Below are 25,592 nucleotides of genomic sequence, written 5' to 3'. Positions count from 1 at the left end.
GACCTATCGATTGAACTATGCGCTGTTGTTTTGACCAGCTCATTCTGGATTCTCGTTGTTCGGTGAATTGGGAGTGTGGCTTCTTTCTTTCATATGAGGATGCTGTTGCAGCAAGTGTTTGGTTCAGCGCTCCTTTTCTGACCGGTTGATCTTTCTGTCACGAGCTGTTTCTGGATTTTCTTATTTGGTGAATCCGCAATGGCTTCTTTCCCCTTAGAGCGAAACTTCTCTTTCTCCTTTTTGGTTTCCGTTTCTTGATTCATTGTTATCTCGGTCTTGATTTTGTGAGGCGTTATCTGGTTGCAGAGACCCACCCCTGTTGCGGAGATTCTTGAGGGTTTCGCGCTTGGCCTACTATGCTTATTGGTTATCGGAATTATTCAGTTTACCTCTTGTCCTTTGGTTGCTTAGTGATTCATCGACCGATTGATTGAACTTTGCACTGTTGTTTTGACCAGATCATTCTGGATTCTTGTTGTTCGGTGAATTGGGAGTGTGGCTTCTTTCCTCTTGGATCATATTTCTTGACGTCAGAGGATGTCCTCATGGGAAGTGCTTGGTTTAACTCCTCCTTTGACCCTTTATTGATAGAATAACCTATCGATCTTTCTGTTATTTGGTGAATTTGCAGTTGGCTTCTTTCCCCTCAGGGCGAAATTGCTTGTCTGAGGATGTCAAGGACGATGAATTCTAAAACACGGGTGTTTCGCTTTTTTTTTGGAGCATTGATGATCATTTTGCTTTCATCTTTATGGTTGAGATGATGAAAGTAGTCTTTCATGCGATAGGCTGAAATTTGTGCTGTGCTTTTGCCTGTTTGCATGATTGGCATATGTGATCAGGCCTCACATGGGGATGTTGACTGGACAGCCATATGGACATAACTTCCTTGGCATTGCTTGCGCTTGGACCGGTTCTCTGCTTTCTGCTGATTCTCTCATTTCTTATTCATCACAAAGCTGTGTTGTTTCATGTATGCTGTCAGCAGACATGGCTGGTCAAGCTGGGAGGAGCAGACACTTGGTGCTTGGTTGCCATGTTTGTCAAATTTTGTAGTTATTTTTAAATCGGTGAAGCTGAAGGGGCAGACAACAATCCTGTAGTGAATAAGCTTTGGTTTGAGGTTTTAACATATCTCTTTCTCATCGGCTCTACAAGGGTTGTTCAAGTCATATTCCTTGTAATTGGAGATACTAGACAGTTGCCTTATGATCAGTTTCATTTGCTTTGGTATTTTCTTTGAAGGGATGAATTTTGAAGCATCTGGTTGGGTCTATGTCCAGAACAATGTTGGCGAAGGCTCTGATTTTGGATAGAAAGCTTATCAAAGTTATTAAGGTTCAAAGTCTCCCTCTGATCATACTAATTTTGTGGCTTCCATGCCGTATGTGACGTATTCAGTTTTCCACGGGTGCTTGTTCCAGTTTAGAGTGATCCAACTAAGGACCGTGTAATCAAAACTGTTAGAGAATCCAAGTTCTTGAGTTGGGAAGGCAGGAGGTTATTATTTAATGCAATTATGTTTAGTTGAGCTACTGAATTGTTGTTTTCCTTTTTAGATGGGAGTGATGAGCGGGTTCTGGATCTTTCTACAGGGATTGTCTGATTCTTTTATTTTCAAGGATTAGAGGAGATGCGATGAACATAGAGTTCTCTCATGTTGTGAGTTGGAGTCCTTTTGTTGCAGATCATTCTGAATTCGACCTGGTTTGTGTTGTAGTGTATTTGAGTTAGCAAGCTTTTGCTTTTTGCTTCTCCTGGGTTATTTTTCATATAGGTAGTTTATTTTGGGTTCCAGTTCAAGTATCTCTCTTTGATGATGTCGTGCTCTCTATCTTCGTGTACGAACCTCACTGGATAAATTTACAATTACTACAGTTGAGTCTTGTGTCCAAGGCTAAGTCTCGTTGTTGGTTTGGTTGGTCATATGTGGCTACTTTTGGCTTCTTCTGGGGTATTTTTGGTATAATTGGTTAATTTTGGGTGCCAGTTCATGTCTCTCTTTTTGATAATATTGTCCTCTCATCTTTTTCTGTGAGCTTCATTGGATAAAACTCCTATTGAGTCCTGTTTCTAGGCTAATTCTAGTTGTTGCTTTGCTGGTGGCACACATGGATGGCAGTTTGGCTTGTCAGATGCTTCTAGATTATACTCGAGAGATGAGAAACTGATTGCAGATATTCACCAACATCATGGCAGATTATTCATTTCTACTTTCAATTGGTTTGTTGCAGTCCGTAGAAGCTCTCTCTTGGTGATTCTCTTTATATTGAAGTTCCAGTTGATACTAGTTGCCTGACAAATTGGTTTTATATTGCTTGTGTGTTGGAATCAAAAGTTACTTGGCCACGAGCTCGCACAATCCCTCTACATTGATTCACCTCCCATTCTCTCCAAAACTGTTACTCTTTTATCTTCGTTTTCTGGGCGTTCTCCGTCGACCCTTCTTCATTTTTGTTTTCCGTTTCTTGATTGATTGATTGTTGATGGGGCAAATTGCTTTCTTTGTCTTGATTTTGTGAAGCATCATCTGGTTGCAGAGGTCCACCCCTATACTGCGGAGATTCTTGAAGGTTTCGCTTGCCCTACAATCTTTATTGGCGTCTGGCAATATCATCTTCTTCCAGAGAGAAGAAGTAGCGATTATCCTGATTGAGCGTTCTCCATCAGCCTTTCTCCTTTTTGGTTTCTGTTTCTTGATTGATTGTTGATCGGGGATTGATTGCTTTCTCGGTCTGATTTTGTGAAGCATTTGGTTGCAGAAGACTAAATGTTGCGGAGATTTTTGAGGGTTTGGCTCGGCCTACGATGCCTATTTGGTTATTGGATTCTTTGGTTTATGCCTCGTCCCTTCAATCGCTTAGTGATTTATTGACCGATCGATTGAACTTTGGGTTGTTGTTTTGACCAGCTCATTCTGGATTCTCGTTGTTCGGTGAATTGGCAGTGTGGCTTCTTTCTTTCATATGAGGATGCTGTCGCAGCAAGTGTTTGGTTCAGCGCTCCTTTTCTGACCGGTTGATCTTTCTGTCACGAGCTGTTTCTGGATTTTCTTATTTGGTGAATCCGCAGTGGCTTCTTTCCCATTAGAGTGAAATTGCTCTTTCTCCTTTATGGTTTCGTTTCTTGATTCATTGTTATCTCGGTCTTGATTTTGTGAGGCGTTATCTGGTTGCAGAGACCCACCCCTGTTGCAGAGATTCTTGAGGGTTTCGCGCTTGGCCTACGATGCTTATTGGTTATCGGAATTATTCAGTTTACCTCTTGTCCTTTGGTTGCTTAGTGATTCATCGACCGATCGATTGAACTTTGCGCTGTTGTTTTGACCAGATCATTCTGGATTCCTGTTGTTCGGTGAATTGGGAATGTGGCTTCTTTCCTCTTAGATCATATCTCTTGACGTCGAGGATGTCCTCATGGGAAGTGCTTGGTTTAACTCCTCCTTTGACCCTTTATTGAAACAATAACCTATCGATCTTTCTGTTATTTGGTGAATTTGCAGTTGGCTTCTTTCCCCCTCAGGCGAAATTGCTTGTCCGAGGATGTCAAGGACGATGAATACTAAAACACGGGTGTTTTGTTTTTTTGGAGCATTGATGATCATTTTGCTTTCATCTTTTGGCTGAGATGATGAAAGTAGTCTTTCATGCGATAGGCTGAAATTTGGTGGTCTTGATTGGAATTTGTTCTTCGGTTTTCTATTTTTGGGGTTGATTATCGTCTAGTCCCGATCCTCTCACAGGTCGGAGTTTTGCAAGACTCGACAAGAGGTGATCTGGTGCGAGCCGACGATTGTCTGAAATTGGATAAGCTCTGTCTCTCTAGGCAGTTATTGGTTTGAACGAAATTTGTTCTCCACTCCCATAATTTTGCGATTAATGCGAAAACCCGATTCTCATTCCTTCGGAGGTCTGTTTTGTCAATGTATGATCTGTGATGGTTCTTTCTTTGCAAGGTGTAAGCACCACAACTGATCACTATCCAATCCAGATCCGCTTGCTAGTGTCTCCTTCCTAGAAATGGTCCCTACCTTCTGTTTTCATCCTTCAATCTCATCGGGAGACGTCGTTATGGGAAGTGTTTGGTTTAGCTCCTCCTCTGATCCTTTATCAAACCCACTTTCAGTACAATTGTTTCACGAGCTACTTCTGGATTTTTGTTATTTGGTTAATCTGCAGTGGCTTCTTTTCCCCATGGAGGGAAACTGTTTGTCTTGGGATGTCGAGGACGATGAATACAATGACACCGGTCAGCTTGTTTCATAAAACACGGATGTTTGGGCTTTTTGGAGGCCTGATGATCCTTTTGCTGCTGTCTTTTTCTCTTGGTTGAGATGATGAACTAGTAGTCTTTCAGGCGATAGGCTGAAATTTGCTGGTCTTGATTGGAATTTTGTTCTTCAGTTTTTTTATCTTTGGGGTTGATTATTGTGTAGTCCTGATCCTCTCACAGGTCGGAGTTTTGCTAGACTCAACTAAGTGATGATCAGTGCGAGCTGATGATTGTCTGAAGTTGGATAAGCTCTATCGTCTCTCAAGGCGGTTATCGGTTTGAATGAAATTTGTTTTTCAGTCCCATAATTTTGCGATTAATGCGAAACCCAATTCTCATTCCTTCGGAGGTCTGTGTTTGGTCGATGTATGATCTGTGATGGTTCTTTCTTTGCAAGGTGTACGCACCACAACAGATCAGTGTCCAATAAGGATCCACTTGCTGGTGTGTCTCCTGCTAGAAGTAGTCCCTCCCTTGTGTTCTCATCCTTCAATCTCATCGGGAGATGTCGTTATAGGAAGGGTTTGGTCTAGCTCCTCCTCCGATCCTTTATCAAACTCACTTTCTGTACAATTGTTTCACAAGCTGCTTCTGGATTTTGTTATTTGGTGAATCTGCAGTGGCTTCTTTTCTTCATGGAGTGAAAGTGTTTGTCTCGAGGATGTCAAGGATGACGACACCGGTCAGCTTGTTTCATAAAACACGGATGTTTGGGCTTTTGAGGACTGATAATCCTTTTGCTGCTTCTTTTTCTTGGTTGAGATGATGAACTAGTAGTCTTTTAGGGGATGGGCTGAAAATTTGCTGGTCTTTATTGGAATTTGTTCTTTGTTTTTTTTTTTTTTTTTATCTTTGCAGATTGATTATCATCTAGTCCCGATCCTCTCACGGGTCGGAGTTTTGCTAGACTCGACTAAGTGGTGATCTCGGTGCGAGCTGATGATTGTCTGAAGTTGGATAAGCTCTATCACCTCGGAGGCGGTTATCGGTTTGATTGAAATTTGTTCTCCAGTCCCATAATTTTCCAATTAATGCAAAACCTGATTCTCATTCCTTCGGAGTTCGGTGTTTTATTGATGTATGACCTGTGATGGTTCTTTGCAAGGTGTATGCATCACAACAGATTACTATCTAATACGGATCCGCTTGCTGGTGTTTCCTTCCCAGAAATAGTCCCTTCCTCATGTTCTCTTCGTGCATCTATGATTGTGCATGCATTCCTCAATCGGCTGACACCCTTACTCTTCAAAGGAGACATCGTTCCTGAAAACGCACTCCTGGCCTGTCTTCTTTTCTTTTTATTTCTTGATTGGTTTTAAAATCAGTCTGATTCTGTTTACGCTATGTTATTTTCTGAAGGAACGTCTGGCCTCTCTTGGACTCTGCCATGTTGTGGGCAGTGTTAAGGTTATTGCTCATCTGACCGTTGGTTGATTTATCATTGATTGATCTTTCCATTGTATCATGAGCTGATTCTGGCATTAACTATTTCTTGAATTGGCAGTGGTTTCTTTCTTCTCGGAGCGATCATTTTCTCTGAGGATGATGTCTGAGAGGACAATGAATATGATCCAGCTGGTCAGTTGGTTACATAGAATATGACATTTGGGCTTTTTCGTGGACTAATGATCTATCTTGCACTGTCTGTGGTTCAGTTGATCATCTAAAGAAGCCTTTTGTCTTCAGGACAAACGATGGACTGAAATTTTGACAACCTTCTAGGCTTCTTTTTCAAATGGAAAGTTTTACTGGTTTTGACAGCTGGTGATCTGTTGCGTTTTCTGTGGGGCTGAGTTGATAATTGTTCAAAATTGTATGAGCTCCTGCTTCCCGGATTTTAGGCAGTTATTGGTTTGAATGGAACTTGTCCTTTACTTCTGTTATTTCTTTGTTAATCCGAAAGATCAGATCTAGTTCTCTTCCCTTTGCAGATCAGATTTTGGTCGAGGCAATACTTTACGTGGCCAAGTTCGATATGGAGTGTCTATGATCTGTGATGTTCTTTCTTGCTGCATAAACATCAATTTCTGATTTGTATTCCACTTATGTTATCGTCTAGTTAAGGTGGTTATCATCTAGTTGAGGTGGAACAATCAGTTATTCTCTTTTCTTCGCAGGTCATAGTTTGGTCAAGGCAATACCCTACCTCGTCAATTTCGAGATGGAGTGTCTGTGGTCCATGATGGTTCTTTCTTGCTGCATAAGAATTAATTCATAGGACAAGCTCTCCTTTCAGAGTGCTTTCTTGTCTGAAAAGTTCTACACAATTGGTTTCACTTCGGGGCAAAGTGGTAGCATCTTATTTCGAAATGACGTACTTCAGATATCTATCGCAATTTGCATTCTTAATCTTTCTTATATTGTTTCTATTTCGTAATGGAAGATGATGGATGATACCAGTTGTTCTTTGGCAGATTGGCATTGGATTGGAAACTTTTGATTAGTATGTCTTACCTTTTTCTTCGATGGAAACTATCCTGCATTTTATTTATCATGGACTTTCCCTTTCAACGTACTTTGTTACACATTCATTTCGAAATACGTTTCTCGCATATGCATTTGTTTTGACTTGGTGTGTATGTCTGCTTGAATTTTGTGTCAATGAAATGTTAAATTTGGTTTATTTGAAGAATTTTTTGTCAGGTTCCTTTTGTGTTTATATTTTATGAGATTGATGTTGTCTGCATGGTAATTTCCCATGCTGAGATGTTATTTTTAAGTGACATATTGCCTCTTTTTTCCCTATGTTATTTGGAGCTTGCAGGCTAGGTTCTTTTCCAAAAAGTATTTATTTTTTACATTGTTTTATGTGGTAGCATTTACCTTTTGCCAAAATTTTACCAAAAGTATAGCATGGAATGTTTTCACTTATAAAGCAATGTTCTCGGATGGTTCATCAATAGATTGATCTGTTTAAATTGTTTATTAAAATGATTATGGATTTTGGTGGATTGGCAGTTGCATGTTTCCTCTTGTACCGATCTCTTTATCCGAGCATGTCGTCTAAGAATGACAAATACATAGAAGCTGGTGAGTTAACATAGAAGAAGGTGATTGGGCTTCTTGGAGGAGAGGTGATCTATTATGCAGTCTTTGTTTTCTTGAGTTCTGAAGTAGTCTTCTCTGATTGCATCTTCAGGATGAGCGAATTTTGAGGATTTATAGGCATCTTGTAGTTTTGATTTAAGTTTGTCGTAAGTTGATTATCTTCGGGGAGCAGTGAGATAATTATTATCGAGTTCTAATTCCTCTACAGGAAGCTTTGCCAGGTTTGAGAAGTGGTGATCTATTGCCTTATTCTGTAGGGTGAGTTGATGATTGTTTGAAATTGGATAAACAGCCATTTTGTGGATTCTAAGGACTGGTATGTATGATGAGGTTGGTCGATTATTACTTTAGAATGACTGAGCGTTTCTTGAGTTTGACGATCTATTCACATCTATCTTTGGTTGGGTTGGTGTATGGGCAGTGTCCTTGATCATCTCGAGGACCAGTTGAAGAGCTGAAATTTTGATAAACTCCTGCTGCGTAGGCACTTTGTTGAATGTCATTCCTCAGTTGATTCCTTGGAGTGGAAAGATGACAATTCAGCTTTTTCTGTATGGCTAAGTTGATGAATTGCGGAGTCCGCGCTTTGTTTGAAATTGGATAAGCTCCCCCTTCTTGGATTTGGTTCCTTTGATGTCTTCACTCTATGTGTACATGGATGAATCAATTAATATTTTGGTCATCCTATGATAGGGTGTGCGAGAACAAGCTCGACTTATGCTTTGAGGGCTTGGAGTTTGACAAAAGATCGCCGATTGTCATTGGATGGCCTCTCTGTTGGACATAGATGCAAAAGGAGAGTACTAAGTCTCCTTAGTTGCAATAAGATATCTGTATGGGTTTTTGCTTCACTGATATTCTCCACTGCTGTAATACTTCCTTCTGGCACCGTCATTGTTGGGGACAATTTACAAGTGAGGGTTTTTGTATGTGAGATGGGTTGTTTTTAGTTTGTAGTGTGCCACCTTGAGCGCCTAAATTGTGAATATTTTAGGTTCTCGTGGATCCATGGGACAATGAAGGCTTTTCTGCACGGACCCGAGTCATACTCCTTTGCAAACTGTTAGCATCTCATTCTGAAAAGATGAACTGTGCTGTGCTTTTGCCTGTTTGCATGATTGGCATATGTGATCAGGCCTCACATGGGGATGTTGACCGGACAGCCATATGGACATAACTTCCTTGGCATTGCTTGCGCTTGGACCGGTTCTCTGCTTTCTGCTGATTCTCTCATTTCTTATTCATCACAAAGCTGTGTTGTTTCATGTATGCTGTCAGCAGACATGGCTGGTCAAGCTGGGAGGAGCAGACACTTGGTGCTTGGTTGCCATGTTTGTCAAATTTTGTAGTTATTTTTAAATCGGTGAAGCTGAAGGGGCAGACAACAATCCTGTAGTGAATAAGCTTTGGTTTGAGGTTTTAACATATCTCTTTCTCATCGGCTCTACAAGGGTTGTTCGAAGTCATATTCCTTGTAATTGGAGATACTAGACAGTTGCCTTATGATCAGTTTCATTTGCTTTGGTATTTTCTTTGAAGGGATGAATTTTGAAGCATCTGGTTGGGTCTATGTCCAGAACAATGTTGGCGAAGGCTCTGATTTTGGATAGAAAGCTTATCAAAGTTATTAAGGTTCAAAGTCTCCCTCTGATCATACTAATTTTGTGGCTTCCATGCCGTATGTGACGTATTCAGTTTTCCACGGGTGCTTGTTCCAGTTTAGAGTGATCCAACTAAGGACCGTGTAATCAAAACTGTTAGAGAATCCAAGTTCTTGAGTTGGGAAGGCAGGAGGTTATTATTTAATGCAATTATGTTTAGTTGAGCTACTGAATTGTTGTTTTCCTTTTTAGATGGGAGTGATGAGCGGGTTCTGGATCTTTCTACAGGGATTGTCTGATTCTTTTATTTTCAAGGATTAGAGGAGATGCGATGAACATAGAGTTCTCTCATGTTGTGAGTTGGAGTCCTTTTGTTGCAGATCATTCTGAATTCGACCTGGTTTGTGTTGTAGTGTATTTGAGTTAGCAAGCTTTTGCTTTTTTGCTTCTCCTGGGTTATTTTTCATATAGGTAGTTTATTTTGGGTTCCAGTTCAAGTATCTCTCTTTGATGATGTCGTGCTCTCTATCTTCGTGTACGAACCTCACTGGATAAATTTACAATTACTACAGTTGAGTCTTGTGTCCAAGGCTAAGTCTCGTTGTTGGTTTGGTTGGTCATATGTGGCTACTTTTTGCTTCTTCTGGGGGTATTTTTGGTATAATTGGTTAATTTTGGGTGCCAGTTCAAGTCTCTCTTTTTGATAATATCGTCCTCTCATCTTTTTCTGTGAGCTTCACTGGAGAAAACTCCTATTGAGTCCTGTTTCTAGGCTAATTCTAGTTGTTGCTTTGCTGGTGGCACACATGGATGGCAGTTTGGCTTGTCAGATGCTTCTAGATTATACTCGAGAGATGAGAAACTGATTGCAGATATTCACCAACATCATGGCAGATTATTCATTTCTACTTTCAATTGGTTTGTTGCAGTCCGTAGAAGCTCTCTCTTGGTGATTCTCTTTATATTGAAGTTCCAGTTGATACTACTTGCCTGACAAATTAGTTTTATATTGCTTGTGTGTTGGAATCAAAAGTTACTTGGCCATGAGCTCACCCAATCCCTCTACATTGATTCACCCCCCATTCTCTCCAAAACTCTTACTCTATTATCTTCGTTTTCTGAGCATTCTCCGTCTGCCCTTCTTCGTTTTTGTTTTCCGTTTCTTGATTGATTGATTGTTGATGGGGCAAATTGCTTTCTTTGTCTTGATCTTGTGAAGCATCATCTGGTTGCAGAGGTCCACCCCTATATTGCGGAGATTCTTGAGGGTTTCGCTTGCCCTACAATCTTTATTGGCGTCTGGCGATATCATCTTCTTCCAGAGAGAAGAACTAGCGATTATCCCGATCGACCGTTCTCCATCAGGCTTTCTCCTTTTTGGTTTCTGTTTCTTGATTGATTGTTGATCGGGGATTGATTGCTTTCTCAGTCTGATTTTGTGAAGCATTTGGTTGCAGAAGACTCAATGTTGCGGAGATTTTTGAGGGTTTGGCTCAGCCTATGGTGCCTATTTGGTTATTGGATTCTTTGGTTTATGCCTCGTCCCTTCGATCGCTTAGTGATTCATTAACCGATCGATTCAACTTTGTGTTGTTGTTTTGACCAGCTCATTCTGGATTATTGTTGTTCGGTGAATTGGCAGTGTGGCTTCTTTCTTTCATATGAGGATGCTGTCGCAGCAAGTGTTTGGTTTAGCGCTCCTTTTCTGACCGGTTGATCTTTCTGTCATGAGCTGTTTCTGGATTTTCTTATTTGGTGAATCCGCAGCGGCTTCTTTCCCCTTAGAGCGAAACTGCTCTTTCTCCTTTTTGGTTTCCGTTTCTTGATTCATTGTTATCTCGGTCTTGATTTTGTGAGGCGTTATCTGGTTGCATAGACCCACCCCTGTTGTGGAGATTCTTGAGGGTTTCGCGCTTGGCCTACGATGTCTATTGGTCATCGGAATTATTCAGTTTACCTCTTGTCCTTTGGTTGCTTAGTGATTCATCGACCGATCGATTGAACTTTGCGCTGTTGTTTTGACCAGATCATTCTGGATTCTTGTTGTTCGGTGAATTGGGAGTGTGGCTTCTTTCCTCTTGGATCATATTTCTTGATGTCAGAGGATGTCCTCATGGGAAGTGCTTGGTTTAACTCCTCCTTTGACCCTTTATGGATACAATAACCTATCGATCTTTCTGTTATTTGGTGAATTTGCAGTTGGCTTCTTTCCCCCTCAGGGCGAAATTGCTTGTCTGAGGATGTCAAGGACGATGAATACTAAAACACGGGTGTTTCGTTTTTTTGGAGCATTGATGATCATTTTGCTTTCATCTTTTTGGCTGAGATGATGAAAGTAGTCTTTCATGCGATAGGCTGAAATTTGGTGGTCTTGATTGGAATTTGTTCTTCGGTTTTCTATTTTTGGGGTTGATTATCATCTAGTCCCGATCCTCTCACAGGTCGGAGTTTTGCAAGACTCGACAAGTGGTGATCTGGTGCGAGCTGACGATTGTCTGAAATTGGATAAGCTCTGTCTCTCTTGGCAGTTATTGGTTTGAATGAAATTTGTTCTCCACTCCCATAATTTTCCGATGAATGCGAAACCCGATTCTCATTCCTTCGGAGGTCTGTTTTGTCGATGTATGATCTGTCATGGTTCTTTCTTTGCAAGGTGTAAGCACCACAACAGATCACTATCCAATCCAGATCCGCTTGCCAGTGTCTCCTTCCTAGAAATAGTCCCCCCCTCGTGTTCTCATCCTTCAATCTCATTGGGAGACGTCATTATGGAAAGTGTTGGGTTTAGCTCCTCCTCTGATCCTTTATCAAACCCACTTTCTGTACAATTGTTTCACGAGCCGCTACTGGATTTTTGTTATTTGGTTAATCTGCAGTGGCTTCTTTTCCCCATGGAGCGAAACTGTTTGTCTTGGGATGTCGAGGACGATGAATACGACGACACCGGTTAGCATGTTTCATATAACACGGATGTTTGGGCTTTTTGGAGGACTGATGATCCTTTGGCTGCTGTCTTTTTCTCTTGGTTGAGATGATGAACTAGTAGTCTTTCAGGCAATAGGCTGAAATTTGCTGGTCTTCATTGGAATTTTGTTCTTTGGTTTTTTTATCTTTGGGGTTGATTATTGTGTAGTCCTGATCCTCTCACAGGTCGGAGTTTTGCTAGACTCAACTAAGTGGTGATCTGGTGCGAGCTGATGATTGTCTGAAGTTGGATAAGCTCTATCGCCTCTGGAGGCAGTTATCGGTTTGATTGAAATTCGTTCTCCAGTCCCATAATTTTGCGATTAATGCGAAACCCAATTCTCATTCCTTCGGAGGTCTGTGTATGGTCGATGTATGATCTGTGATGGTTCTTTCTTTGCAAGGTGTACATGCCACAACAGATCAGTATCCAATACAGATCCACTTGCCGGTGTCTCCTTGCTAGAAGTAGTCCCTCCCTCATGTTCTCATCCTTCAATCTCATCAGGAGATGTCATTATAGGAAGTGTTTGGTCTAGCTCCTCCTCTGATCCTCTATCAAACTCACTTTCTGTACAATTGTTTCACGAGCTGCCTCTGGATTTTTGTTATTTGGTGAATCCGCAGTGGCTTCTTTTCTACATGGAGCGAAAGTGTTTATCTGAGGATGTCCAGGACGTGAATGCGATGACTCCAGTCAGCTTGTTTCATAAAACACGGATGTTTGGGCTTTTGGAGGACTGATGATCATACAATCGTCAGCTCGCACCAGATTGATGTTGTCTGCATGGTAATTTCCTATGCTGAGATGTTACTTTTATGTGACATATTGCCTCTTTTTTCCCTATGTTATTGGGAACTTGCAGGCTAGGTTCTTTTCCAAAAAGTATTTATTTTTTACATTGTTTTATGTGGTAGCATTTACCTTTTGCCAAAATTTTACCAAAAGTATAGCATGGAATGTTTTCACTTATAAAGCAATGTTCTCGGATGGTTCATCAATAGATTGATCCATTTAAATTGTTTATCAAAATGATTATGGATTTTGGTGGATTGGCAGTTGCATCTTTCCTCTTGTACCGATCTCTTTATCCGAGCATGTCGTCTAAGAATGACAAATACATAGAAGCTGGTGAGTTAACATAGAAGAAGGTGATTGGGCTTCTTGGAGGAGAGGTGATCTATTATGCAGTCTTTGTTTTCTTGAGTTCTGAAGTAGTCTTCTCTGATTGCATCTTCAGGATGAGCGAATTTTGAGGATTTATAGGCATCTTGTAGTTTTGATTTAAGTTTGTCTTCAGTTGATTATCTTCAGGAGCAGTGAGATAATTATTATCGAGTTCTAATTCCTCTACTGGAAGCTTTTCCATGTTGAGAAGTGGTGTGATCTATTGCCTTCTTCTGTAGGGTGAGTTGATGATTGTTTGAAATTGGATAAACAGCCATTTTGTGGATTCTAAGGACTGGTATATATGATGAGGTTGGTCAATTATTACTTAGAATGACTGAGCTTTTCTTGAGTTTGACGATCTATTCACATCTATCTTCGGTTGGGTTGGTGTATGGGCAGTGTCCTTGATCATCTCGAGGACCAGTTGAAGAGCTGAAATTTTGATAAACTCCTGCTGCGTAGGCACTTTGTTGAATGTCATTCCTCAGTTGATTCCCTTGGAGTGGAAAGATGACAATTCAGCTTTTTCTGTATGGCTAAGTTGATGAATTGCGGAGTCCGCGCTTTGTTTGAAATTGGATAAGCTCCCCTTCTTGGATTTGGTTCCTTTGATGTCTTCACTCTATATGTGTACATGGATGAATCCTTAATCAATTAATATTTTGGCCATGCTATGATAGGGTGTAAAAAGTGAGAACAAGCTCGACTTATGCTTTGAGGGTTTGAAATTTGACAAAAGATCGTGGATTGTCATTGGATGGCCTCTGTTGGACATACTTGCAAAAGGAGAGTACTAAGTCTGCTTAGGTGCAATAAGATATCTGTATGGATTTTTGCTTAGCTGATATTCTCCCCTTCTATAATACTTTCTTCTGGCACCATCATTGTTGGGGACAGTTTACAAGTGAGGGTTTTTGTATGTGAGATGGGTTGTTTTTAGTGTGTAGGGTGCCACCTTGGGGCCTAAATTGTGAATATTTTAGGTTCTCGTGGATCCATGGGACAATGAAGGCTTTTCTGCACGGACCCAAGTCATACTCCTTTGCAAACTGTTAGCATCTCATTCTGAAAAGATGAACTGTGCTGTGCTTTTGCCTGTTTGCATGATTGGCATATGTGATCAGGTCTCACATGGGGATGTTGACCGGACAGCCATATGGACATAACTTCCTTGGCATTGCTTGCGCTTGGACCGGTTCTCTCCTTTCTGCTGATTCTCTCATTTCTTATTCATCACAAAGCTGTGTTGTTTCATGTATGCTGTCTGCAGACATGGCTGGTCAAGCTGGGAGGAGCAGACACTTGATGCTTGGTTGCCATGTTTGTCAAATTTTGTAGTTATTTTTAAATCGGTGAAGCTGAAGGGGCAGACAACAATCCTGTAGTGAATAAGCTTTGGTTTGAGTTTTTAGCATATCTAGCGAGGATAGACCCCTTCTGATCTCTTATGATACCCTAATGTACGACGGGTGAACTTCTACCTCGTATATATGATCTAAATTTCATAAAGCAAACCTGTTTAGGGCTATGAACTTATACATGTCCAATTGCATCGTGATCCTTTGCGAATGATGATCTGTCGACCAGATATTTACCGTATCTCTTTCTCATCGGCTCTACAAGGGTTGTTCGAAGTCATCTTCCTTGTAATTGGAGATACTTGACGGTTGCCTCATGATCAGGTTTATTTGCTTTGGTATTTTCTTTGAAGGGATGAATTTTAAAGCATCTGGTTGGGTCTATGTCCAGAACAATGTTGGCGAAGGCTCTGATTTTGGATAGAAAGCTTATCAAAGTTATTAAGGTTCAAAGTCTCCTCTGATCATACTAATTTTGTGGCTTCCATGCTGTATGGACTTATTCAGTTTTCCACGGGTGCTTGTTCCAGTTTAGAGCGATCCAACTGAGGACCGTGTAATCAAAACTGTTAGAGAATCCAAGTTCTTGATTTGGGAAGGCAGGAGGTTGTTATTTAATGCAATTATGTTTAGTTGAGCTACTGAATTGTTGTTTTCCTTTTTAGATCGGAGTGATGAGAGCTGGTTCTGGATCTTTCTACAGGGATTGTCTGATTGTTTTATTTTCAAGGATTAGAGGAGATGCGATGAACATAGAGTTCTCTCATGTTGTGAGTTGGAGTCCTTTTGTTGCAGATCATTCTGAATTCGACCTGGTTTGTGTTGTAGTGTATTTGACTTAGCAAGCTTTTGCTTTTTGCTTCTCCTGGGGTATTTTTCATATAAGTAGTTTTTTTGGGTTCCAGTTCAAGTATCTCTCTTTGATGATGTCGTGCTCTCTATCTTCATCTACAAACCTCACTGGATAAATTTACAATTACTACAGTTGAGTCTTGTGTCCAAGGCTAAGTCTCGTTGTTGGTTTGGTTGGTCATATGTGGCTACTTTTGGCTTCTTCTGGGGGTATTTTTGGTATAATTGGTTAATTTTGGGTGCCAGTTCATGTCTCTCTTTTTGATAATATTGTCCTCTCATCTTTTTCTGTGAGCTTCATTGGATAAAACTCCTATTGAGTCCTGTTTCTAGGCTAATTCTAGTTGTTGCTTTGCTGGTGGCACACATGGATGGCAGTTTGGCTTGTCAGATGCTTCTAGATTATACTCGAGAGATGAGAAACTGATTGCAGATATTCACCAACATCATGGCAGATTATTCATTTCTACTTTCAATTGGTTTGTTGCAGTCCGTAGAAGCTCTCTTGGTGATTCTCTTTATATTGAAGTTCCAGTTGATACTACTTGCCTGACGAATTAGTTTTATATTGCTTGTGTGTTGGAATCAAACATGAGCTCGCACAATCCCTCTACATAGATTCACCCCCCATTCTCTCCAAAACTCTTACTTTATTATCTTTGTTTTCTGAGCGTTCTCCGTCGGCCCTTCTTCGTTTTTGTTTTCTGTTTCTTGATTGATTGATTGTTGATGGGGCAAATTGCTTTCTTTGTCTTGATTTTGGGAAGCATCATCTGGTTGCAGAGGTCCACCCTATATTGCAGAGATTCTTGAGGGTTTCGCTTGCCCTACAATCTTTATTGGCGTCTGGCGATATCATCTTCTTCCAGAGAGAAGAAGTAGCGATTATCCCGATCGAGCGTTCTCCATCGGCCTTTCTCCTTTTTGGTTTCTGTTTCTTGATCGGGATTGATTGCTTTCTCGGGCTGATTTTGTGAAGCATTTGGTTGCAGAAGACTCAATGTTGCGGAGATTTTTGAGGGCTTGGCTCGCCTACGGTTCCTATTTGGTTATTGGATTCTTTGGTTTATGCCTCGTCCCTTCGATTGCTTAGTGATTCATTGACCGATCGATTAAACTTTGGGTTGTTGTTTTGACCAGCTCATTCTGGATTCTCGTTGTTCGGTGAATTGGCAGTGTGGCTTCTTTCTTTCATATGAGGATGCTGTCGCAGCAAGTGTTTGGTTTAGCGCTCCTTTTCTGACCGGTTGATCTTTCTGTCACGAGCTGTTTCTGGATTTTCTTATTTGGTGAATCCGCAGGGGCTTCTTTCCCTTAGAGCGAAACTGCTCTTTCTCCTTTTGGTTTCCGTTTCTTGATTCATTGTTATCTCGGTCTTGATTTTGTGAGGCGTTATCTGGTTGCAGAGACCCACCCCTGTTGCGGAGATTCTTGAGGGTTTCTCGCTTGGCCTACGATGCTTATTGGTTATCGGAATTATTCAATTTACCTCTTGTCCTTTGGTTGCTTAGTGATTCATCGACCGATCGATTGAACTTTGCGCTGTTGTTTTGACCAGATCATTCTGGATTCTTGTTGTTCGGTGAATTGGGAGTGTGGCTTCTTTCCTCTTGGATCATATTTCTTGATGTCAGAGGATGTCCTCATGGGAAGTGCTTGGTTTAACTCCTCCTTTGACCCTTTGTTGATACAATAACCTATCGATCTTTCTGTTATTTGGTGAATTTGCAGTTGGCTTCTTTCCCCCTCAGGGCGAAATTGCTTGTCTGAGGATGTCAAGGACGATGAATACTAAAACACGGGTGTTTCGTTTTTTTGGAGCATTGATGATCATTTTGCTTTCATCTTTTTGGCTGAGATGATGAAAGTAGTCTTTCATGCGATAGGCTGAAATTTGGTGGTCTTGATTGGAATTTGTTCTTCGGTTTTCTATTTTTGGGGTTGATTATCATCTAGTCCTGATCCTCTCACAGGTCGGAGTTTTGCAAGACTCGACAAGTGGTGATCTGGTGCGAGCTGACGATTGTCTGAAATTGGATAAGCTCTGTCTCTCTTGGCAGTTATTGGTTTGAATGAAATTTGTTCTCCACTCCCATAATTTTCCGATGAATGCGAAACCCGATTCTCATTCCTTCGGAGGTCTGTTTTGTCGATGTATGATCTGTCATGGTTCTTTCTTTGCAAGGTGTAAGCACCACAACAGATCACTATCCAATCCAGATCCGCTTGCCAGTGTCTCCTTCCTAGAAATAGTCCCCCCCTCGTGTTCTCATCCTTCAATCTCATTGGGAGACGTCATTATGGAAAGTGTTGGGTTTAGCTCCTCCTCTGATCCTTTATCAAACCCACTTTCTGTACAATTGTTTCACGAGCCGCTACTGGATTTTTGTTATTTGGTTAATCTGCAGTGGCTTCTTTTCCCCATGGAGCGAAACTGTTTGTCTTGGGATGTCGAGGACGATGAATACGACGACACCGGTTAGCATGTTTCATATAACACGGATGTTTGGGCTTTTTGGAGGACTGATGATCCTTTGGCTGCTGTCTTTTTCTCTTGGTTGAGATGATGAACTAGTAGTCTTTCAGGCAATAGGCTGAAATTTGCTGGTCTTCATTGGAATTTTGTTCTTTGGTTTTTTTATCTTTGGGGGTTGATTATTGTGTAGTCCTGATCCTCTCACAGGTCGGAGTTTTGCTAGACTCAACTAAGTGGTGATCTGGTGCGAGCTGATGATTGTCTGAAGTTGGATAAGCTCTATCGCCTCTGGAGGCAGTTATCGGTTTGATTGAAATTCGTTCTCCAGTCCCATAATTTTGCGATTAATGCGAAACCCAATTCTCATTCCTTCGGAGGTCTGTGTATGGTCGATGTATGATCTGTGATGGTTCTTTCTTTGCAAGGTGTACATGCCACAACAGATCAGTATCCAATACAGATCCACTTGCCGGTGTCTCCTTGCTAGAAGTAGTCCCTCCCTCATGTTCTCATCCTTCAATCTCATCAGGAGATGTCATTATAGGAAGTGTTTGGTCTAGCTCCTCCTCTGATCCTCTATCAAACTCACTTTCTGTACAATTGTTTCACGAGCTGCCTCTGGATTTTTGTTATTTGGTGAATCCGCAGTGGCTTCTTTTCTACATGGAGCGAAAGTGTTTATCTGAGGATGTCCAGGACGTGAATGCGATGACTCCAGTCAGCTTGTTTCATAAAACACGGATGTTTGGGCTTTTTGAGGACTGATGATCATACAATCGTCAGCTCGCACCAGATTGATGTTGTCTGCATGGTAATTTCCTATGCTGAGATGTTACTTTTATGTGACATATTGCCTCTTTTTTCCCTATGTTAGTGGGAACTTGCAGGCTAGGTTCTTTTCCAAAAAGTATTTATTTTTTACATTGTTTTATGTGGTAGCATTTACCTTCTGCCAAAATTTTACCAAAAGTATAGCATGGAATGTTTTCACTTATAAAGCAATGTTCTCGGATGGTTCATCAATAGATTGATCCATTTAAATTGTTTATCAAAATGATTATGGATTTTGGTGTATTGGCAGTTGCATCTTTCCTCTTGTAGCAATCTCTTCATCCGAGCATGTCGTCTAAGAATGACAAATACATAGAAGCTGGTGAGTTAACATAGAAGAAGGTGATTGGGCTTCTTGGAGGAGAGGTGATCTATTATGCAGTCTTTGTTTTCTTGAGTTCTGAAGTAGTCTTCTCTGATTGCATCTTCAGGATGAGCGAATTTTGAGGATTTATAGGCATCTTGTAGTTTTGATTTAAGTTTGTCTTCAGTTGATTTTCTTCAGGAGCAGTGAGATAATTATTATCGAGTTCTAATTCCTCTACTGGAATCTTTTCCATGTTGAGAAGTGGTGTGATCTATTGCCTTCTTCTGTAGGGTGAGTTGATGATTGTTTGAAATTGGATAAACAGCCATTTTGTGGATTCTAAGGACTGGTATATATGATGAGGTTGGTCAATTATTACTTAGAATGACTGAGCTTTTCTTGAGTTTGACGATCTATTCACATCTATCTTCGGTTGGGTTGGTGTATGGACAGTGTCCTTGATCATCTCGAGGACCAGTTGAAGAGCTGAAATTTTGATAAACTCCTGCTGCGTAGGCACTTTGTTGAATGTCATTCCTCAGTTGATTCCCTTGGAGTGGAAAGATGACAATTCAGCTTTTTCTGTATGGCTAAGTTGATGAATTGCGGAGTCCGCGCTTTGTTTGAAATTGGATAAGCTCCCCTTCTTGGATTTGGTTCCTTTGATGTCTTCACTCTATATGTGTACATGGATGAATCCTTAATCAATTAATATTTTGGCCATGCTATGATAGGTGTGCGAGAACAAGCTCGACTTATGCTTTGAGGGTTTGAAATTTGACAAAAGATTGTGGATTGTCATTGGATGGCCTCTGTTGGACATACTTGCAAAAGGAGAGTACTAAGTCTGCTTAGTTGCAATAAGATATCTGTATGGATTTTTGCTTAGCCGATATTCTCCCCTTCTATAATACTTTCTTCTGGCACCGTCATTGTTGGGGACAGTTTACAAGTGAGGGTTTTTGTATGTGAGATGGGTTGTTTTTAGTGTGTAGGGTGCCACCTTGGGGCCTAAATTGTGAATATTTTAGGTTCTCGTGGATCCATGGGACAATAAAGGCTTTTCTGCAAGGGCCCAAGTGATACTCCATTGCAAACTGTTAGCATCTCATTCTGAAAAGATGAACTATGCTGTGCTTTTGCCTGTTTGCATGATTGGCATATGTGATCAGGTCTCACATGGGGATGTTGACCGGACAGCCATATGGACATATCATCATTCCTTGGCATTGCTTGCCCTCGGACCGGTTCTCTCCTTTCTGCTGATTCTCTCATTTCTTATTCTTCACAAAGCTGTGTCATTTCATGTATGCTGTCAGCAGACATGGCTGGTCAAGCTGGGAGGAGCAGACACTTGGTGCTTGGTTGCCATGTTTGTCAAATTTTGTAGTTATTTTTAAATCGGTGAAACTGAAGGGGCAGACAACAATCCTGCAGTGAATAAGCTTTGGTTTGAGGTTTTAACATGTCTAGCGAGCATGGACCCCTTCTGATCTCTTATGATACCCTAATGTACGACGGGTGAACTTCTGCTTCGTTTATATGATCTAAATTTAATAAAGCAAACCTGTTTAGGGCTATGAACTTATACATGTCCAATTGCATCGTGATCCTTTGCGAATGATGATCTGTGAACCAGATATTTACCATATCTCTTTCTCATCGGCTCTACAAGGGTTGTTCGAAGTCATCTTACTTGTAATTGGAGATACTAGACGGTTGCCTTATGATCAGTTTCATTTGCTTTGGTATTTTCTTTGAAGGGATGAATTTTGAAGCATCTGGTTGGGTCTATGTCCAGAACAATGTTGGCGAAGGCTCTGATTTTGGATAGAAAGCTTATCAAAGTTATTAAGGTTCAAAGTCTCCCTCTGATCATACTAATTTTGTGGCTTCCATGCTGTATGGACTTACTCAGTTTTCCAAGGGTGCTTGTTCCGGTTTAGAGCAATCCAACTAAGGACCGTGTAATCAAAACTGTTAGAGAATCCAAGTTCTTGAGTTGGGAAGGCAGGAGGTTGTTATTTAATGCAATTATGTTTAGTTGAGCTACTGAATTGTCATTTTCCTTTTTGGATCGGAGTGATGAGCAAGTTCTGGATCTTTCTACAGGGATTGTCTGATTGTTTTATTTTTAAGGATTAGAGGAGATGCGATGAACATATAGTTCTCTCATGTTGTGAGTTGGAGTTCTTTTGTTGCAGATCATTCTGAATTCGACCTGGTTTGTGTTGTAGTGTATTTCAGTTAGCAAGCTTTTGCTTTTTGCTTCTCCTGGGGTATTTTTCGTATGATCACACTATTTTGTTAAGTCACTCTTTTGGTACTTATCTCATGATCAAGTGGTTTATGTTGGGTGCCAGTTCAAGTATCTCTGTTTGATGATGTCATGCTCTCTATCTTGGTCTACAAACCTCACTGGATAAAACTACAATTACTACAATTGAGTCTTGTGTCCAATGCTAAGTCTTGTTGTTGGTTAGGTTGGTCATATGTGGCTACTTTTTGCTGCTTCTGGGGTATTTTTGGTATAATTGGTTAATTTTGGGTGCCAGTTCAAGTCTCTCTCTTTTCTCTCTGATAATGTCGTCCTCTCATCTTTTTCTGTGAACTTCACTGGATGAAACTCCTATTGAGTCCTGTTTCAAGGCTAACTCTAGTTGTTGCTTTGCTGGTGGCACACATGGATGGCAGTTTGGCTTGTCAGATGCTTCTAGCTTACCCCTGTGAGATGAGAAACTGATTGCAGATATTCACCAACATCATGGCAGATTATTCGTTTCTACTTTCAATTGGTTTGTTGCCGTCCGTAGAAGCTCTCTTGTGGATTCTCTTTATATTGAAGTTCCAGTTGATATTACTCGCCTGACAAATTAGTTGTATATTGCTTGTGTTTTGGAATCAAACGTTACTTGGCCACGAGCTCACACAATCCCTCTACATGGATTCACCCCTCATTCTCCCCATAATTCTTACTCTATCAAGAACGAGTCGATTTACTTGACCTTTTCTTTCTTTGCCATCGAGTCATTCGTGTGGTTGAATTATCCAAAAAATGTTGTTCCCACTAAAGGCTAAGTAGTAGAATAAATTTCAACCTTCTAATGAGTGCATAATTTCATCCTGATATTTAATCTTATCATAAAAAGATCCAACTGTTTAAATTTGTTTCAAATTTATTTGCCAAGTCCTTTAATGCCTGCAGTGGCATCTGGCAATATCGTTCGTCTTCTCGATTGAGAGCTTTCTCCGTCGGCCCGTCTCCCTTTTCTAATTCCGTTTCTCGATTGATTGATTGTTGATGGGGTTCTGATCGCTATCTCGGTCTTGATTTTGTGGAAGCATCATCTGGTTGCAGAGACCCACCCACATCCCTGTTGTGTGGAGATTCTTGAGGGTTTCGCTTGGCCTACGATCTCTGTCAGCGTCTGGCGATATCGTCATCTTCCAGAGAGGAGGAGAAGTAGCGATCCCGATTTGACTGTTGATGCGGAGATTTTTCAGGGTTCGGCTCGGTCTACCTTGCCTATTGGTTTACGCGTCGTCCCTTTGATCGCTTAGCGATTCATTGACCGATCGATTGATCTTTGCATTATGCGTCGTTTTGACGAGCTCATTCTGGAATCGTGTTGTTCGGTCAATGGGCAGTGCGCGGCTTCTTTCCTTCCTCTTGGATCATATCTCTTGAGGATGCCGTAATGGGAGCGTTTCGTTTAGCTCCTCCTTTGACCCTTTATTAATACAATGACCGATCGATCTTTCTGTACAATTGTTTCACGAGCTGCTTCTGGATTTTGTTATTTGGTGAATCCGCAGTAGATCCTTTCCCCTTGGAGCGAAATTGTTTGTTTGAGGATGTCAAGGACGATGAACAGCTTGTTTCATAAAACACAGCTTTTTGGAAGACCGATGATCTTTTTGCTGCTTCTTTTTTCTTGGTTGAGACGATGAAAGTAGTCTTTCAGGCAATAGGCTGAAATTTGCCGGTCTAGTCCCGACAGGTTGGAGTTTTGCTGGACTTGACAAGTGGTGATTTGCCGCATGTCGATGATTGTCCGAAATTGGAGAAGCTCTATCATCTCTCGTCGGTTTGAATGGAAATTTGTTCTCCAATCCCATAATTTTCCAATTAATGCAAAACCCAATTCTCATTCCTCAGGAGGTCAGCATAGCATTTGGTTGACATATGATCTATGATGGTTCTTTCATTGCAAGGTGTACGCGCCACAACAGATCATTATCCAATCTGGATCCACTTGCTGGTGTCTCCTTCCTAGAAATTGTCCCTCCCTCATGTCCTCATCCTTCAGTCTCATCAGGAAACATCGTTATGGGAAGTGTTTGGTTTAGCTCCTCCTCTGATCATTTAAAGAAACCACTTTCTGTACAATTTTTTAATGATCTCGCTTCTAGATTTTGTAATTATGGTGAATTCGCAGTGGTTTCTTTCCCTCGGAGTGAACTATTTTTCGAAGGATGGTAAGAACGAATAAATACCATGACATCGGCCGGTTTGTTTCATAAAACTAGATGTTGGGCTTTTGGAGAATGATGATCCTTTTGCCGTCTCTTTTCGGTTGAGATGATGAACCAAAGTAGTCTTTCGGGCGATAGGTTGAAATTTGCTGTTCTTGATTGGAACTTGTTCTTCGGTTTTTTTAAACTTTGGGGGTTAATTATCATCTAGCCCGGATCCTCTCACAGGTTGGAGTTTTGCTAGACTTGACAAGCAGTGATTTGGTGCGAGCTGATCATTGTCTGAAATTGGATAAACTCTATCGTCTCTCAAGGCAGTTATCGGTTTGAATGGAAATTTGTTCTCCAATCCCCTAATTTTCCAATTAATGCAAAACCTGATTCTCGTTCCTCCAAAACCTGATTCTCGTTCCTCTGGAGGTCAGTGTTTGGTTGACATATGATCTGTGATGGTTCTTTCTTTGCAAGGCGTACGTGCCACAACAGATCATTATCCAATACGGATCCGCTTGCCGGTGTCTCCTTCCTAGAAATTGTGGCTCCCTCATGTCCTCATCCTTCAGTCTCATGGGGAGACATTGTTAAGGGAAGTGTTTGGTTTAGCTCCTACTCGATTCTTTAAAGAACCCACTTTTCGTAAAATTGTTTTATGATCTCGTTTCTAGATTCGGTATTTGGTGAATTTGCGGTGGTTTGTTTCCCCTCGGAGTGAACTATTTTTCCGACGATGGCAAGAACGAAAGAATACTATGACACTTTGTTCGTTTGTTTCATAAAACTAGATGTTGGGCTTCTTGGAGGACCGATGATCCTTTTGCTGCCTCTTTTCGGTTGAGATGGTGAACCGGTAGTCTTTCGGGCAATAGGCCGAAATTTGTTGGTCTGTATTGGGAATTATTCTTCAGTTTTTTTTTTGTTTTTTAACTTTGGGGGTTGATTATCGTCTAGCCCGGATCCTCTCACAAGTCGGAGTTTTTTGCTAGACTTGACAAGTGGTGATCTCGCTGCATGGCGATGATTGTCCGAAATTGGATAAGCTCTATCGTCTCTCGAGGCAATTATCAGTTTGAATGTAAATTTGTTCTCCAATCCCCTAATTTTCCAATTAATGCAAAACCCGATTCTCATTCCTCCGGAGGTCAGTGTTTGGTTGACGTATAACTGTGATGGTTCTTTCTTTGCAAGGTGTACGCGCCACAACAGATCATTATCCAATCTGGATCAGCTTGTTGGTGTCTCCTTCCTAGAAATTGTTCCTCCCTCATGTCCTCATCCTTCAGGCTCATCGTGCATCTATGATTGTGCATGCATTCCTCACCGAGCCGACACCCTTTCCGAACTACTCTTCGAGAGGAGACATTGTTCCTGGAAAACGCGTTCTGACCTTTCTTTTTTCTTTATTTTTCTTGATTGATTTTGAAATCAGTCTGATTTTTTTAACACTGTTATTTTCCGAAGGTTACACCTGGCCTTTCTGGGACTCTGGCATGTTGTGGGCATCGTTAGGGTCTGCGCTCCTCTGATCGCTGATCAATTCATCATCGATTGATCTTTACAAGTTCAATTGCATTATGAGCTCATTCTGGTATTCACTATTCCCTGAATTGGCAGTTTCTTCTTTCTTCTTGGAGTGATCATTTTCCGAGGATGATGTCCAAGTGGAAAATGAATACGATGCAACTAGTCAGTTGGTTACATAGAATGCCACATTTGGGCTTTTGGAGGACTAATGATCGATCTTACACTGTTTGTGGTTGAGCTGATGATCTAGAAGTATGACAAATGATTGAAATTGAAATTTTGACAACCTTCTAGGCTTCTTTTACCGTTCCAAAGTATTCCGGATTTTGACGGTGGTGATCTATTGCGTTTTCGGAGGGTGAGATGAGAATTGTTTGAAATTTAATGAGCTGTTCTGCTTGGATTTTAGGCAGTTATTGTTTTGAATGGAACTTGTCTTTTACTACTTTTGTTATTTTCGAGTTAACCCGAAAGATCGACTCCACGATCGAGTTCGGTCAAGGCAATACTATACCTGGCCAAGATTGATATGGAGTGTCCGGGATAAGTGATGTTCTTTCTTGCTCATACACATCAACCCCTAATCTGTCTTCCACTTCGTTATCTTCTAGTTAAGGTGGAACGATCGGATGTTCTCTTTCTTTCGCGAGTCGAGCTTGGTCGAGCCAATAGTTTACCTCGTCAATTTTGATAAGGAGTATCTGCGATCGGTAAT

The 25,592-nt window shown here is 41.0% G+C and overlaps 4 long non-coding RNA genes across 6 annotated transcripts; all 4 read left to right on the top strand.

Annotated features, from left to right (window-relative positions):
• The first annotated feature begins 1,206 nt into the window (after nucleotides 1–1,206).
• LOC120291180 lies at nucleotides 1,207–2,997 on the top strand. The gene is made up of 2 exons (XR_005549079.1): nucleotides 1,207–1,338; nucleotides 2,123–2,997. It is a non-coding gene; the product is annotated as an uncharacterized LOC120291180 (long non-coding RNA).
• A 2,257-nt stretch (nucleotides 2,998–5,254) lies between these two features.
• Nucleotides 5,255–13,411, top strand: LOC108957224. Of its 3 annotated transcripts, none has more exons than XR_005549952.1 (4): nucleotides 5,255–5,679; nucleotides 5,777–5,850; nucleotides 6,390–6,715; nucleotides 12,946–13,411. It is a non-coding gene; the product is annotated as an uncharacterized LOC108957224 (long non-coding RNA). The 3 variants fall into 3 exon arrangements; XR_005549953.1 differs by lacking the exon at nucleotides 5,255–5,679 and having other exon boundaries at nucleotides 5,686–5,850; nucleotides 6,390–6,563; nucleotides 6,687–6,715; XR_005549951.1 differs by lacking the exon at nucleotides 5,255–5,679 and having other exon boundaries at nucleotides 5,686–5,850.
• Nucleotides 13,412–14,785: 1,374 nt separating this feature from the next.
• On the top strand, nucleotides 14,786–15,816 carry LOC120292191. Its single transcript, XR_005549955.1, has 2 exons — nucleotides 14,786–14,860; nucleotides 15,645–15,816. It is a non-coding gene; the product is annotated as an uncharacterized LOC120292191 (long non-coding RNA).
• A 2,663-nt stretch (nucleotides 15,817–18,479) lies between these two features.
• Nucleotides 18,480–19,289, top strand: LOC120292190. Its single transcript, XR_005549954.1, has 2 exons — nucleotides 18,480–18,553; nucleotides 18,824–19,289. It is a non-coding gene; the product is annotated as an uncharacterized LOC120292190 (long non-coding RNA).
• Nucleotides 19,290–25,592: the final 6,303 nt, after the last annotated feature.

This window comes from Eucalyptus grandis, chromosome 3 (genome assembly GCF_016545825.1).
Source record: "Eucalyptus grandis isolate ANBG69807.140 chromosome 3, ASM1654582v1, whole genome shotgun sequence".
NCBI classification, from domain to species: domain Eukaryota; kingdom Viridiplantae; phylum Streptophyta; class Magnoliopsida; order Myrtales; family Myrtaceae; genus Eucalyptus; species Eucalyptus grandis.
Note: the sequence above shows the minus strand (reverse complement) of the source record. Positions and strands in the feature narration are given on the sequence as shown.